Source organism: Bidens hawaiensis, unplaced genomic scaffold (genome assembly GCF_021521415.1).
Source record: "Bidens hawaiensis isolate Kalapana, Puna unplaced genomic scaffold, B.hawaiensis_p1.1 tig00000369_1, whole genome shotgun sequence".
Lineage (NCBI taxonomy): Eukaryota > Viridiplantae > Streptophyta > Magnoliopsida > Asterales > Asteraceae > Bidens > Bidens hawaiensis.
In genome coordinates, this window is record NW_027491028.1 from 2,681,789 (window position 1) to 2,695,947 (window position 14,159).

The following is a 14,159-nucleotide window of genomic DNA, read 5'->3' on the forward strand; positions in this document are numbered from 1 at the left end:
TTTGCTAAAGAATAGCTTATTAGCAAAGTGTGCTTGGTAGCACTGTTCCTTGCTTGAGTTGAACCTTGCCCGATCATACTTGAGATATATCATTAAATCATCAAGCCTACTTGAACCATACTTATTAATGAATACCTTGCCCGGTCTTCCCGTTACTTGGCTTCATGAGCTTGGTTAGCCTAAAGCTTAATCGGAAGTGAACTTTACTTGGCTATGAAGAACAAACCTGCTTGATACAGTGCACCATGCCCGGACTTGCATAAACTAGTGAACCTGGCCTGGCAATACACTAATTTGCAAACCCTGCTTGGATTTCCACTAAAGAAGACCTAAAGAAGATAACCCTGCCTGATAGACAAAATATCGTACCCGGCTAAGTAAAAGCTTGCTCAGAAGTCTTTGACAAGTTCTGAGGAGGTTGAGAAGATTCCAATCTTCCATATGTTCCATAGAACAAGTCTTTAACTTAACAATCTTCCCTTTAGGTAAATTTCTTGACTCAACAAACACAAGGACACGTGAAAACGTATTTAGTACTTAACCCTAACCGAGACTCACCTAAGAAAAATATTTTTTAATGATTTTTAATTATTAACTATTAGATCTAACTTACTTTAACTAACTTAATTGACTAAACTTAACAAGACTAGACGAAACTTTGAGAATAAGACTTATCAATGGAGAAAACGTCTACCTAGGTAAGAATCCTATGGAATGTATAATAAGCTAATGGGTTGAAGAATCTCACGACACCGGTTCCTAAGGATGACACAACTAAGGTTCACTCAAGAAAGCTGGATCACCTCTCGGTCTCACTAACAAACCCTAACTTATACTTAGTTGATTTTAAGAACTAACCAGGAAACGAATTGCTAAAGTGTTCTAATGTCGACTCTCCTCTCGGTCTCACCGACACACTACCCTAATGGAGACGAATAATACGCAACCAAGGATAGAGGAACAACTTAGTTTAACTTAAACTAGGTCAACAATTCGCTCACAAACCCAATCCCGACAAGAACCGAACCCGCTCTCGCGCGATCCTAATCCTAATAAGTAAGAGCTATGAGACGACCCTACTTCCTATCACCTCTCGGTCTCTAAGAAGTTGCCTACCCTTTGATTTTAACTAATTAATATACCCAACTAAACCCTGTGGTTGATCACCCCGCAAACAATCTCTAAACACAAAGTAAGAGTTCAAACAAGCTAAAATTAACCAAAACCGATTCAATCAATCAAAGCAATAGGTAATTGAGTATAATTAATCAAACACAGCCACTAAACACAAACTAATTCAATATTAAATCAAACTTTTTATTAACAAATCAATTCATGATGATCAACAATCCATATTACTTACTAAAACCTAACAATATTAATCTAAACTAGGTTGAACTAACTAGTTTAGCCTAACGTTAATTTTGGACAGCAGCATATATTCAAGTTAAACATCATAAACATCAACATAAACATAAGTAAACTCATTCAAGATTCAATAGTAATCAAACACAAGTTAATCTTCACTTTACTTGCAAAACAATCCAAATCAAAAGATCAAAACAACTAGTTAACAATCTTGAACTAAAGATCAAGGTTTATGGAGTTAATACTCAAGTATATGGCTGCGTTTATGAATGTATATTGTCCCTAGCTGATGTACCGAACCGTCCTTGGTCTTCTTCTTCTTCTTCCAGCCGCCTCCTATCCGCCACCTACTTTTTCTTTCTTTTTCTCCCTGCAGTTCCGATCAGATTAGGGCAAGAGTTAGAGTTTTTTTATTTTTTAAATATCTTAATATATTATGCAAGAAAGGCTTGGAACTTGTGGGCTTGGGCCGGGCCTTGATTTATAGTCTTCAAAGTTGCTCAAAAAGGTCCCTGGAGTCTTCAAACTTTACTCTTTTTTCCATTACAACTCAAAACCTACAAGTAATCAATCCATCTTTGTAAAATCAAGCAAAAACAAGCTATAACTCTTAATAATTAAACTAATAAGCAATTAAAACATGATAAAACGATACGAAAAGTAAGTGTGTTTTACAACACATCAAAAATGTGCCTTAATTTTTTACTAACGTGTCTAATTCTTTGAGTGGTGAAGAATGTTTTATGGCAGATTTGGTGAACCATTGTATTCCTCATGAATATGATGAAGATTTTGTAGAAGCTTGTATTTGTGATGATTCTAAACAGGTACACATGTGTGCTTTGAGGATGGAAGAACAAAAACAGGATATTTTAGCTATGCAAGAGGGAAGGCCACCATGGATAAATCAATTTGAGAGCTTGCCAATGAAGATCAATTCTAACACAACGCCGTCTTTGGAGTGTCCGCCAAAGGTTGAATTGAAGGAACTCCCAAGTCACTTGAAGTATGCATTTTTAGGGGAGAATGAAACCCTTCCGGTTATCATTGCTTCTAACTTGGAGGAAGAACACGAGAGGGCGTTGGTAAAGGTCTTGGGAGCAATTAAGGCTGCCATTGGATGGACACTTGCGGATTTAAAGGGTATTAGTCCTTCGATTGTTCTGCATAAAATATTTACTGATGAGGAGGCTAAACCCACAAGGGAGACTCAAAGATGGTTGAACCCGAATAAGTGGTGAAAAAGGAGGTTATCAAGTGGTTGGATGCAGGAAATATTTATCCAGTATCAGACAGTGCATGGGTGAGCCCAACACAGGTAGTGCCCAAGAAAGCCGGCATCCAGGTAATAAATGGTGATAAAGGTGAACACAATCGCCACCTGACCGGTAACTAGGTGGCGAGTGTGCATCGGTTATAGAAAATTATATAATGCAACCTCAAAAGACCATTTGCCATTACCATTCATTGATCAAATAGTTGAAAAACTTTCGGGTCAAAAATGTTATTGTTTTTGGATGGATAATCGGGTTACAATCAAATTGCAATTCATCCCTATGACCAACATAAGACCACCTTCACCTGTCCATATGGTACTTTTGCCTTTAGGAGAATGCCATTTGGACTGTGTAATGCCCCGGCTACTTTTCAAAGATGCATGATGAGCATCTCTTCTGACATGAATCACTTGAAGTTTTCATGGATGATTTTTCTATTTTTGGCTCAACATTCGAGTCGTGTCTCGTTGATTTTAGAAAAAGTTTTAAAACGATGTGTTGAGACAAACATGTTGTTGAGTTGGGAAAAAAGTCATTTCATGGTGCAAGAGGGCATTGTCTTAGGTCATGTGGTTTCAAGTAGTGGAATGGAAGTTGACAAAACTAAAATAAAAGTAATTTCATCTTTACCACCCCCGAAAAATGTTAAAGCGGTGAGATCGTTTAGGGACATGCCGGATTTTATAGGAGATTCATTAAAGGTTTTAGTGCAATTTCAAAACCTTTATGTAATCTTTTATTGAAGGATGTCCCCTTTGAGTTTTCTGATGAATGTTTGCAAGCTTTTGACAGCTTGAAGGAGAAGTTGGTACAAGCACCCATTCTGCAATCACCGGATTGATCAAGCCCGTTTGAAAACATGTGTGATGCTAGCGATAGCACGGTTGGAGCGGTATTGGGTCAACGAGTAAAGAAAAAACCGGTGGTAATATACTATGCAAGAAAAACTTTATCCGAGCCGCAATTAAATTACACCACTACCGAAAAAGAGTTACTTGCGGTGGTGTACACCTTGGATAAATTTCGGTCGTATATTTTGGGAAGTAAAGTTGTGGTATACTCGGATCATAGTGCGGTCCGGTATTTAATGGAAAATAAAGACGCGAAACCGCGTTTGTATCCGATGGGTGTTATTGTTGCAAGAATTCGATCTTAAAATCCGGGACAAGAAAGGTTGTGAGAATGTTGTGGCGGATCACTTGTCTCGGATTCCACTTGAATGTATTGACGTTTCGATAGAGATAAACGAACGGTTTCCCGATGAACAACTGTTAACCGTATCGACCGCACCGTGGTATGCACATTTTGTGAATTATTTAGCCACGGTATCTATGCCAAGTCATTGGGTGAAGAAAAGAAGGAAAAGGTTTATCTCACACCCCGACCAAAGGCGGCGGAACATGTCAGGGTTTAACGTATTGATTGGACAGTAGCTCAAAAGAAACTAATTAAAGTGACAATAATTATTTAATTTCATTAGCATTAAAACAAGTACACAAATTCAATAAACATAACATAATGTTTTGTATTTTGAACAATATCCTAAGGTAAAAGTATTATCTTCAATCTTGACCAATGTAAATTATTTGTACCTGTAGCATGTGTAAAAAATAGAGTTTGTCAACACGAATGCTGGTGAGAATACATAAGTTTTTATTTGAGATACATGCATAGATAAAAACCACAATTTATATGTAAATGATCAGTATTACAATTCTTATGAAAATGTAAACAACTAAATAGATGTGGACCCGTTCTTATTGATACGAAATCAAAGTACTTGGGTAAATCTATGATCATACTATATGAGGATAGATGAGGATGAGATACCAACCACCAAACATAAAATAAACAATTAAGCACATAAAGCATTATCATAGAACATGTAATAATCACACATAAACATATGTTGAATTGTGTTTTGAATAGATGTGGGAATAAAACATAAGTAAACTTGAATATGGTATACATGCTACCCCAAAAATATAAAAGATGGAAAAAGGGGTATGTAAACTCACCTTAACGAGTGGTTAACGAATATGAGATGGCGGTAGAAATAAGATAGAAAAGGTCGAGCTACTTGGGATACGTCGACAAAAGTTCCTAGTTAATAATAATATAATTAATTAAGATTAAAGGAACAATAACAAGGCGTATGGCCGATTTAGGAATTGATAGGGTTTACATACGTTTTCATAAAATACTATTAGTTTAATTATCAAAAGTTTGCAAATAATATAACTAGAGGGTAGAAATAGTAAAAAAAAATAATACGACACGACGTAATGGTTACAAACCAATTTAAAATAACTTTAGAGTCCTTTATAGTTTACGCTATTACTATTTTATTTTTTTGATTAGTATTATTATTGTTATTGTTACTAATAAAAAAAGTATTTTATATATATATATAATGTATATATATATATATATAAGGGATGGATCTTGCGAGAAGTGATATTACAACGAGAAGTGCGAGAACTGAATTTGCAACTCCATTAATCCCTAATTTTTCACTCCCTTGCTTATAATGTTACCTACATGTATGTAGGTTGGTTGTATTTATATCTTAATACACATTCAAACCTACCTATACACATACAAATGTACCGACCCACATTGAAACCTACGTACCTACACACATACAAACATACATACACATATACAAACATACATACCTACACATGTATATATGCACCTACACATGTACATACGCACCTACACAACACACCTACACATAAGAAAAGGAGTGAAATTAGGGATTAATGGAGTTACGCATTCACTTCTCGCACTTCTCGTTGTAAAAAAACTTCTGAAATGATCAAATACCTATATATATATATACATATATATGTGTGTGTATTACGAAACACAAATTCGAAAGGACGAGAAAACATAAAGATGGGGTTCGGTTCAAAAACAAAATAACATTTATTATTTGATATTTATAAGTTATATTAAGTATGGTAAAGGAAAAGGAATACATAAAAATAAAATACAAAAACCGGGTCCATGGGGCTCAAACCCGCGCCTGGAACGGTTCCAGTGTCTTAATTATACACACATCAGCCATCAAGCTGGTGTGTTACTTGCTATTAAACCAGATTGGAAAAATAATATATATTTTATGTTCATAAACACAATTTAACCATAAACCCTAGAATATAAATTGACTCAATTGTTTTTCGTTTGCAGAAATTGAATTGGGGTTACTGTTAATCGCGCATAAACGAACAATATGCATAAACATGTTACCTCGATTGTTAACGAATTGGGGGTGGACGGCTAACTAGGGCAAGCGGCTCAAGCTTGATTGCAAAATCAATTGTAACAACAGTTCAGGGATTTTTGTCTTAGGGGTTTAGGTCGTGATGTAGTAAGAATTGTGTGGACGAGTTTAATTGCAAAAAGATCGAGCTTATATAGGGTTTTAAGAGCGATTTGGTCCGCTGTTTGTTTTGGTGTTGTTAGCTGTCAATTGCTAAATTTACCACAATTAGGGTGTCTGTGGAACGCGTTTAGGATCAAGGATTGATTTGGTAACGTCAATTTTGTTGATTAAGGCCGGATTTGACGGATACAAAAATGGTAATGGCGTTGGATAGAGAGAACGATGGTGATGACGGAAAGAGAGGGAAAGAGGGAAAAGGTTTTAGGAAATTTGCAATATAGTCCCTGGTCTATAGGTGTGGCTTCAAAAGTGGCAATAAGTTAGTTAGAGGGGGTATTATTGCATAGAAATCATAGTTATTATCAATAAATAAATAAATAAATAAAATATATATAAACTTAAACGAAGGCGGGAATTAGTAACGAGCGTTCGAAAAATAAGTGAGGGAAAAGAAAGAAAAATATAAAATAAACGGGTCGGGTTTCGGATTTGAAAAGTAACGAATGTTACAGGATTCACAACTTTTGGAAATTTCGTCCCGAAATTAAATAAAACATAACATAAAGAAAGAAAGTAAGAGTTTACGAAAGAAATGATTTTATATATATATATATATATATATATATGACACAGGTCTTCAGGTGATCTAAATAACGCTACAAACGGAAGGCATGATAAAGACACTTATATATAGGATGTACCAGCGGCGTATCCACCATGCCCTTATCACATCGGTATTTGTACCGTTAGCCAAAATCACCCTGGGTTCCGAGATATGACACACAACCGCATTCACCATGAGTTCCATGTGAGTATTTCGATAATTATGCGAGCACTCATAATTATTTAGATCGTCGCATGATGCACATGGTTCGTCCCATTGTGCGGGTTTGAAAACATGGGTAAAATATAACTTTTTTTTATAGAATCATTTGATCGAGAGCAATGAATATATATATAAATATGGAAAATTTAATGATCATAATTAACTAGTGAATATCTTAAGAATAATAATAATAAATAAAATAAAATAAAAATTAACGAAATTGTTGAAGTTAACCATCGAAAGTGATAACAACAAAATGAAATAAATAGATAGAGGAAAATAATATAACTAACTTACACATACGATGTAAACAAAATAGTTGTGACGACGACAAAATTCACGCAATAATAGGTTCACACAACAAGCGAATCACATGACTTATGAATATAATAATAGTTGAGGGTTGAAATCAAGATTATAAAATCGATGGGATGAGATAAGAGTACCATGAGAATGTGGTGAGTTTGGGGGGGTTTGGGTAGCCATGTATTAAAATATCGAAATAAAATTTGTACATGTGACTCCTATTAGATAACTATGTACAACACATGTTCATAGTCCCAATTTCCAAAAGGAATCGGTCATAGGTAGTTCAATATACAAATAAGGTGCTATTAGATAACCATGTGCATAGCCATACACATAGTCCCGGTAAACAACCAGTCATAGACCACTTAAATCATGATAATAAATTTTGTAACAATAAATAGTGCAATAGTCGACAAGATATGAATAAATGAGAGATTGAATACCATTATAAATTACCATAATTCTCATTCATAACAAAACTCGAGATTTAATGAAGTTAATACATTAGATTTAAATGAAAAGAACTAAATAAAAGAAACGTCTTATGCGTAGCATGTCTTTATAAAGGGTTAGGCTTAAACTTGGGAACCGTTGATGTAACACACTTGTCCTTGAGTAGCTTGGTCACTTAAGGTTGATTGGTTGATCGGGGTTTGGTTGACTTGAATTGGTTGAATGGGTTGGGCTTGAATTGCTTGGGTGGGTTAAGCATGGATTGGTTGAAGTTGATTTACTTGGGCTTGGTAAACTTGATATTGAGTGGTTTGATTTGGGTAGGATTGAATTTGGTTCATGTGTGCGAGTCATGGGCATGCATTGCGAAAATAGCTAGGGTCTCCACAATTAAAACAATCTCTAATAGTTGAGGGTGCTTGAGTAAAGGGGTTGGGCATAGGGTAAAGTTTGGGGTTGGGTAAGAGGTGAGGTAAATGGTTGCATCATGAGTTGGTTGCGTTCATGACATGTGGTAAAGAGGTGACCAAATCGATTGCAGTGGGTGCATTTTCGACACTTGAGGTTAGGCGAATGGTGAAATTTACACGTATCACATAATGGGTGGGGTCATGTGTAGGGCTTCTTGGTTGGTTGGGTTTGCGATTGGGCCAAGACATAGTTTTGGGAATTGGACTTTCTTTTATTGTTGCGGTAGTGGGGAGAGTTGTTGTTGTTGTGCTTGAATGATTCGGACTTAGAAGACTCGAGTTTGGGAGATTCGGGCTTAGGTTCTTTGATGGGCTCGGATGCAGGCTTATCATTGGGCTTCTTGGAATTTCTCCGTGTCAAGGTCCCGGCCTTAACGTGGTTTTCGGTGAGGGTACCAGCTAATGTGATGGCATCATGGAGGGTTTGAGGGTCACGACTTAGGACCGAATCTTGGATTTGCATAGGCAAACCCGAGATGTACTTGTCGATTGAACATTCAAGGGGAGTGACCATGTGAGGGATGAGAAGGCTCAGTTCATGGAAAAGATCAATGTAGATGGCGTCATTTCCACTTTCTTGTTTCAAATTCCAAAACTCCTCTTCCAACTTTCGAATCTCATGTTTCGGGCAAAACTTCTTGAGCATGAGTTTCTTGAGTTCATCTCATGGCAAGGCCATGGCAACCTCATCGCCAAGCGTGCGCTTCTCACCGTTCCACCAATTTAGGGCATTCTTCTTGAGCATGCTCGAGGCATAGGTGGTTTTCTTGTCCTCAGGACATTCACAATGGAGGAATATGCTCTCCATTTCTTCGAACCATTGGAGGAGAATGGTAGAACCGTCGATACCAAATTATTCGGTCGGGTTGGCACTCTTGAATTGTTTGAGGGGGTAAGCAATTGGGTTCGGAGTTGTGGATGATGAAGAAGCATTCACAGTTTGCAATTGAGAGATGATCATTGAGAGGGCTTCCACGATGCCTTTAGCAATGCAGGACGACATGCTGCAGCCAGAGTTGCCGGTGCGACGGTTACGGTTGATAAGGCGGGAAGAAGACATGCTACAATGACGACACGCGAAAAAAAAATTATTATGTTGTTGAAAAAAAAATTGTATAACTATGTGAAATTTCGAGTTTTGTGAAAATTCATGAGAATACAAAAATAAAATTTTAATAACCTTAAATTAGCGTAATGATGAAATTGATAATTTAAGAAAATATTCATTCTTAATAAAAATAAAAAAAATTAAACAAAAATCTCATCGTTGATTTAAGAGTGTGATTGTCACATGACCGCGTTTGATACAATGAGGGTAGCATATTCGGGTACGTTTGGTGTGATATGCTTTGGCCTAATAAGTTCCACACCCTTAACGAACACTCCAGGAAGGTAACCAGGTCTTGCGGTTGGTTGAGATTTATGCGCATTTCACTTCCTTAGGCTCGCAATCCTTGGTGTCAAGAGTTCGGTAAACAAGTGCGTCCCTCTTACAATTACTACATATCCGTCCCATGAATCATCCTCAAGGAGATGGGAGTAAAAAGGCGGGATTTCATAAGGAATTTCCCTTTTTTTTAAATCGTCCTAAAGTTTTGAAAACCATTTTGAGAGTGAGGCATAGCCTCGGATTAAGTGTGTGATTTTGTGTACAAGAATAATATTAAATCATTAAATAGTATTTAAGCTACTACAATCAATAATATAATTCAGGGTGCAAACACGTAAAGGCACATCACGTATAGGGACCCTAAGCATGCTACTAGGCCGTTATATCTAACCACCTTGTTGGTGCATGTTTTGTAACAGATGATCTTTTGTGTTTGTTAGAATTGAGAGCAACGGTCAAAGAGGAGTCTGTTGGTGCATTTTGTGACCGTCGCTATGAAATTCTGATCAGCGGAAACGAAGTACGAAGTTAGAACAACTTCACCATAGGCGAAGTTATAACAACTTCGCCATAGGCGAAGTTGTAACAACTTCGCCTACTGGCCCAAGTCCAAGCCTGCGAAGTTGTTTTGTCTATATATATATGTGTCTTGTTTAGGTTTGAGTATCCAGAAAATTAGAGTATTGTGTGTTCAGTTCAAGTAGCTAGAGAGAAACAGAGAGGCAGAGTCGTGTGGGACGGCCCGTGGTAGAGCTCACCTCGGGTCGGCCGTGTCTTTGTTTTTGTTCGTTTTGTAACATGGTTTGGTTGTGATATAAAAGATCTGCAGATGTGTTTATCCCATTCGTGTGTTTGTTCGTGTATGTGTTTGTGTGTAATTGTGTTCTTCGTCTTCTACACCATTAAACGAGTCTAGGAGGATTCCGCACTCCTAGACCTCGTGCGGATCTCGTATCGATCGGCGACGCCCCGGGGGGACTTACAAGTGGTATCAGAGCCTTAGGCTCTTATGCTATGGTTTGAGATCTGCGTTTTGGTGTTTCTGGCACATTTCTGATGCGTTTTTGGCCGAACAGCCGCCGCAGGCGAAGTTATGGGGTTCAGGCGAAGTTGTCGCTTAAATTTTAGGGTTTAGGCGAAGTTATCAGTTAGGCGAAGTTATGGACAGGCGAAGTTATGGACAGGGGAATTATGGAGGGGCGAAGTTGACTTTTAGGCGAAGTTGACTTTTAGGCGAAGTTGACTTTAGGCGAAGTTAAAAAAAAAAAATTGTTTGGAGTTTTCGTCTGTATGGCCAGGTGTACATGATTATTGTGAGATCTAAGACGTTGTTCCGTCAACGAGTGAAACTTGTTATCTCTTGGTCTTACGTGTGAACAAATACGTGTCAACTCTGGATAAGGAGTTGAGGTTGTGAATGGGATATTGATTGAAACTGGATATTGACACATATTTGGGTGTTTGTGGGCAATGAAATAGTTGTTGTTCGAGGTTGACCAACTGAAGAAAGTCAAATTGAACTGAAAGTTTTCGTCATTACTGGATTGCGGTCAGAGCATATTATTTATGTTATTTTCAAGGCGTTCGAGAATTGGATCCTGAAACGTGATGCTTATTTATTAAAGTGAAAATTCTGGAACAAGTTGGATTTAATCGGGAATTAAAGTGTTTATGTTCTTGATCGTTATCCCTGGTGATTGAAGATGCTTCGGATTAATTAATGGTCATGTGTGTTAGATTTTGTCAAGGTGGTTTTGTGATGAAATTGATCACTTGATGTTGAGTAGTTGAAGATTAAACCTTATCGTATGCCGACGTGTTGGTGAAGTTGTGGAGGGAGCCCAACTTCACGTGTTGGTGAAGTTAGAAGAACTTCACGTGTTGGTGAAGCCAGAAGGACTCACGTGATTGGTTGAGATGATCAATTAGGCACGGGGATGCATGCATTTCAAATACCTCAATCTATATAGTCGGAGAAGCTTACACTGAAGGGGAGATCTGATATGGAAGACGCTGGGTGATTGATAGATTTGTGAAGCTACAAGACAGTTTCAGGCACGGCTGGTTGAAGAGCAAACAGAAGATCATCAATTAAGAGGGAGTCTGTTGGTGCATGTTTTGTAACAGATGATCTTTTGTGTTTGTTAGAATTGAGAGCAACGGTCAAAGGGGAGTCTGTTGGTGCATTTTGTGACCGTCGCTATGAAATTCTGATCAGCGGAAACGAAGTACGAAGTTAGAACAACTTCGCCATAGGCGAAGTTAGAACAACTTCGCCATAGGCGAAGTTGTAACAACTTCGCCATAGGCGAAGTTATAACAACTTCGCCTACTGGCCCAAGCCCAAGCCTGTGAAGTTGTTTTGTCTATATATATGTGTGTCTTGTTTAGGTTTGAGTATCCAGAAAATTAGAGTATTGTGTGTTCAGTTCAAGTAGCTAGAGAGAAACAGAGAGGCAGAGTCGTGTGGGACGGCCCGAGGTAGAGCTCACCTCGGGTCTTTCGTTTTGTAACATGGTTTGGTTATGATATAAAAGATCTGCAGATGTGTTTATCCCATTCGTGTGTTTGTTCGTGTATGTGTTTGTGTGTAATTGTGTTCTTCGTCTTCTACACCATTAAACGAGTCTAGGAGGATTCCGCACTCCTAGACCTCGTGCGGATCTCGTATCGATCGGCGACGCCCCGGGGGGACTTACACACCTATCTTATAGCCTTCGGCTTTGATACCAATCTGTCACACCCCGACCAAAGGCGGCAGAACATGCCGGGGTGTAACGTATTGATTAGACAGTAGCTCAAAAGACAGTAATTAAAGCGACAACAATTATTTAATTTCATTAACATTAAAACAAGTACACAAATTCAATAAACAGAACAAAAACATCATATTTTGTATTTTGACCAATATCCTAAGGTAAAACTATTATCTTCAATCTTGACCAATGTAAATTATTTGTACCTGTAGCATGTATAAAAATAGAGTTTGTCAACACAAATGTTGGTGAGAATACATAAGTTTTTAGTTGAGATACATACATAGATAAAAACCAAAATTCATATGTAAATGATGAGTATTACAATTCTTATGAAAATGTAAACAACTAAATAGATGTGGAGCCTTTCTTATTGATACGAATTCAAAGTACTTGGGTAAATGTATGATCATAATAGATGAGGATGGGATACCAACCACCAAACATAAAATAAGCAATTAATCACATAAAGCATTATCATAGAACATGCAATAATCACACATAAACATATGTTGAATTGTGTTATGAATAGATGTGGGAATAAAACATAAGTAAACTTGAATATGGTATACATGCTACCCCCAAAATATAAAAGATGGAAAAAGGGGTATGTAAACTCACCTTAACGAGTAGAATAATGAATATGAGATGGCGGTAGAAATAAGATAGAAAAGGTCGAGCTACTTGGGATACGTCGGCAAAAGTTCCTAGTTAATAATAATATAATTAATTAAGATTAAAGGAACAATAACAAGGTGTATGGCCGATTTAGGATATGAAAGGGTTTACATACATTTTTATAAAATACTATTAGTTTAATTATCAAAAGTTTGCAAATAATATAACTAGAGGGTAGAAATAGTAAAAAAAAATAATACGACACGACGTAATGGTTACAAACCAATTTAAAAGAATTTTAGAGTCCTTTATAGTTTACGCTATTACTATCTTATTTTTTTTGATAGTATTATTATTGTTATTGTTATTAATAAAAAGACAGAATTACAAATTTTGTCTTTTAAAAAAAGCCAAATTACGGTTCGTGTCCTTTGTTAAGTTTCCTTGCAGGCGGTGTACTTTAAACATTTTTTTCCTACACGTTATGTCCTTTACGCTAACTGGGTTAGAAAAACTCAGTTAAGTATGACATGTGCCAGACATGTGATGGGCATAATTGTAATTTTAGTGTATCTTTAAATTAAAAAAAAGAAAAAGAAAATATATATAATCCCAGCCATGTGCAAAGCACATGAGGGCATATTTGTAACTTCACATTTTATAAATTATATAGAACAATTACACACTCATTATCCCCATCTCTTTCTCTCATCTCTATCTCTCCTAGCCACCATGACCTCCACCTGCCACCGTCACTAACACCACCACCATCAGGGCAGCCACAAAACCGGTGTATACTAACATGGTTTGGGCATCACGAAGTTGCTTGTTTGCGACGACAGTAGAGGGTACAAGCCTTCTGGTTTTCCGGCGACCAAAGAAGCCCTCTTTGTAGCGATTGGTGGTGATTAAAGCATTAGACGATGATTAGAAGCCCAATCGGACTAGCGACAAAATGAATAAAGGGACGATAAGTGTACCAAGACCTCGATTAGTGTTCTGTCGGAAACCCTTATTTCAGATCTTAACGGCGCTGTGGTTGTTGTCCGTCGGAAACCCTAATTTCATACCTAATAAGCTATTCAGAACACTAATTTTATATATAATCCGGGTTAACCTAACAGATCTGGTTATATTAGCCCACTTAACCTAACTCCAGCCACCATAAATTCCGGCCGGAGTTATGATTAGCCCGATTTTCCGGTAAGATGTTTTGATTAGCCCGATTTTCCGGTAAGATGTTATGATTATCCCACTTAACCTAACAGATGTGGTTATATCTGATCATGTTAACGGTGGTG